We start from the raw sequence: 4,180 nt of genomic DNA on the forward strand, positions 1-4,180 counted from the left end.
AAGTTAACATAGAAAGCTACCAAGTTCCAGTGGTCTGACGCTTGTGAACGTAATTTTCAAGAGCTAAAGAATCGATTGACATTCGCTCCAGTGCTCACTCTCCCAGAAGGAATAGAAGGCTATGTGGTATATTGTGATGCCTCAGGTATAGGTCTGGGGAGCGTATCGATGCAACACGGGAAGGTGATTGCTTATGCATCGAGACAATTGAAGAAACATGAAAAGAATTACCCGACTCATGATTTTGAATTGGCTGCAGTAATATATGCTTTGAAGATATGGCGGCACTACTTATATGGCGTCCATGTTGACATCTAAACAGATCACAAGAGTTTATAATACATCTTCAAGCAGAAGGAGTTGAATTTGAGGCAGCGTAGGCGGCTTGAATTAATGAAAGACTACGATGTCGAGATATTGTACCATCCCGGTAAAGCCAATATTGTGGCATACGCTCTCAGCCGTAAGTCAATGGGAAGCTTAGTACACATTGAGGCAGGTAGACAAGGGTTGACTAAAGAGCTTCACTAGCTGGCCAATATGAGAATCAGATTGTTAGACTCTGATGATGGAGGTGTTATAGTACAGAATAGAGCAGAATCATCTTTGGTAGCCGAGGTAAAAGCACAGCAATATGAAGATCCTACTTTAGTACGATTGAGAGAGGGCATTAAGCAGTGTAAGATTATAGCTTTCAAGATCGAAGGAGATGGGGCACTGATATACCATGGTTGATTATGTGTGCCTAATGTGGCAGGGTTGCGAGAAAAGATTATGATTGAGATTCATCAGTCCCAATATTCTATCCATCCCAGCTTGACAAAGATGTATCATGACGTTAAGGAGTTGTATTGGCGGGATAACATAAAGAAGTCTATTGCAGAATTTGTAGCCCAGTGTCCTAATTGTCAATGTAAAGATCGAGCATCAGAAAACCGGTGGATTGATTCAGAATATAGAGATTCCGACCTGGAAATGGGAGGTGATAAATATGGACTTCATTATTGGATTACCTCGCTCTTATCATAAGTTTGACTCCATCTGGGTGATAATTGATCGACTTACAAAATCTGCCCATTTTCTGCCAGTTAAGACAACTTACACGGTGGAAAATTATGCGAAGTTGTATATCAAGGAGATTGTTAGGCTTCATGGTGTACTGATATCTATTATATCAGACCGAGGAGCTATATTTACGGCTAACTTTTGGAGGTCTTTTCAGAAGGGTTTAGGCATACAAGCTTGTCCGCAGACTAACGGACAAGCTGAAACCATTCAGACACTTGAAGATATGCTACGAACATGTGTTCTAGATTTCAAGGGGAATTGGGATGACCATCTTCCACTCATAGAATTCACCTACAATAATGGCTACCATTCCGATATTAAAATTGCCCCGTACGAGGCACTATACGGGAGGAGATGTAGATCACCAATTGGATGGTTCGAAGTCAGTGAAACATAATTATATGGGCCAGATTTGATTCACCAAGCCATTGAGAAGGTGAAAGTGATACAAGAGCGATTGAGGACGGCACAAAGCACAAAGCAAGCAAAAGTCTTGTTCCGATGTCCGACGTCGTGATCTGGAGTTTGAGGTTGGTGATTGGATTTTCCTGAGGATCTCATCGATGAAGGGTGTTATGCATTTTGGGAAGAAAGGTAAGCTGAGTCCGCGGTATATCGGGCCGTAAAAAATTCTTCAACGAATTGGACAGGTTGCTTATAGTTAGAATTGCCATCCGAATTGGAATTTGTCCACCCGATATTCCATGTATCTATGTTGAGGAAATGTATTGGAGACCCTTTTTGGGTCGTCCCTATCAAAGATGTACAAGTTATGGAGGATCTATCATATGATGAGGTGCCAGTGGCTATATTAGATCGACAAGTTCGCAAGCTGAGAACAAAGGATGTAGCTTCTGTCAAAGTATTGTGGAGGAACAAGAATACAGAAGAAATGACGTGGGAAGCAGAAGAGGTGATGAAGTCTAAATACCCTTACCTATTCCAAATTGAAGATAACAAGAATGCCGGGGGAACGCAGGACGCATTAGAAGGTGAAACGGCTCTATGAGGTAAGCAATAGCTTTAGAATACTCTTCCTTAATACAAAATGGTGATATGCAGATAATGTATATATCCATAGTGCTTTGTTATGCCTTGTGAAGCCATAGGTTGGGTTTAACTACTTGCAAGTTTGGCTAGTGTCCATTTTATAGGGGAAACTCAGCCGGAAATTTTCGTCGGAATAGAGGATGAGTTAGACTCCCTATAAAACCTTACATTCGAGGACGAATGTTCCTAAGGAGGGAGGGTGTTACAACCCATATTCGCGTACGTTACTTCACGCCATAATTTAGTTGACGTAAATCCGAGAAGAGATTATCTTTGAGATGATAAGAAGTTAACCTATTGGTCTTAAATCATACAAGGGTGTATAAGAGTGGTTAACAAGTATTAGAAGTTAAACGAATCAAGGATGTTGTAACCCGTATTTTCGGGTAAAACTAGAGGTGCTTAATATTCTCAAGAGGTCGTGTTATAAGGTATTGAATCATATAATATTCGTATCAAAAGTCTTGAATTCAAACGAGTTATGAAACAAAAGTCGACAAAAGTTGTCGCAACCTACATTCATAATTTTACTTAAACTTTAGTTCAAATGTTACTAAGCTTTTCTCCAAATTCACTTGGAATTATGGGGTTATCTACCCACCAAATTGAATATCTATGAGTCTAGTTTTCAACTCATTAAACCATTCACCAATACAATCTTAGAGTAGAGAGATATTCGCGTTTACGCGAGACTGCGCCAAACAGCTCTCTATGGGGCCCACATAGGCGGTTGACTTATGTTGATATATATAAGATGCCTCAACCCCATTTTAACTCATTCTTTTTCCATGTCTTCAGACCCTAGAACCACAAAAAAACTCTCTCAAGGTTCTTTTATGATCCAAGACCCAAACAAAGGGCAAACAACACAAATCAAGTGTCGGGAATCCCGTGGCGCTAGTAAGTTTCTTGTTCTTCTTGTTGTTGCTGATTTTTGTGTTGTTCCAGCTCGTGTGGGAGGGTGTTTTAAGTGGTTTATGTTCTGTAAAATACTCCCCCAAGTTTTTAGTATCAACCCTAGGTGGTTCAATTCTTCTAAAGTGATTCTAGTGCCGAAAATTCCTAATTGATTGCTAGTTTCGCTTTCTTGTTCTTGTGGCAGCATTGGAAGGATATTTCGTTGTCAATTAAGGTCAAATTAGAATTGTTATTTCTTTTTAACAACCCTACATTTATTTAAAATTATCCAAGTTGCGTCTAAGTCGTTGAAGCTAGAACTTGTGAGATATCTATCGAAAGGCTTGTTAGTAATGTTGTTGGTTGGTGGACTATTTTAGGAGGCTTAGTATGATTATTATTGATGTTGTTTGGGCTTCTTGGTGATTGTTTTAACTAGTGGAAAGTTATATAAATAGGGGAGGTGTTGTCAGTTTCATCGTAAAATAGGTTACGGTCAATATATAATAATTACGATGCTTAAACAATAATGATAGTAACATTTCTCTTATTGTAGAGTGTAGACTAAGAAGTCGTGACATTTGCATAGATTGAGGTTGGGCAGCATATACATAGTATGTGAGGCTATCCCTTTCCTTCTTTTGCACGACTCTGTTTGTACATAATGTACTGAACGAGCTTCCAAAGATACTCTACTCTTAGAAGCTAGCAATACTTACATTATTTCCGTTCTTATGGAACAATTGATGTTGATGTTGATTCTCTTATTCTTATGTTATCAATATTGTTGGTACTTCCTGATTCTTATAAGATTCATGATGAAGAGTTAGTCCTAATAACGTGAACGTAGGATACCGACCTTACATCACTCCAAAAGGTTCAGAATGTGATTCCAATAAGTCCAGCATGCATTATAGATATGTATCTATTTTACTCTATCGAGCTGCACTATTGTCGGCCGGGTACATCACTTATTGTGCAACCACTGATCATTTGGGTTTTTACTGAGCTCCACGTGGCCGGGTACGATTCTACCGAGCCTTATGATGGCCGGGTATGTTTTATCGAGCCTATTATGGACGGGTACGATATGATGATGATGATGCCCACAGAGGCATATGTTTTTAAAAGTTTATGTATATATATATATATATATATATATATA

The sequence above is a fragment of the Nicotiana attenuata genome, unplaced genomic scaffold (assembly GCF_001879085.1).
Source record: "Nicotiana attenuata strain UT unplaced genomic scaffold, NIATTr2, whole genome shotgun sequence".
Classification (NCBI taxonomy): Eukaryota; Viridiplantae; Streptophyta; class Magnoliopsida; order Solanales; family Solanaceae; genus Nicotiana; species Nicotiana attenuata.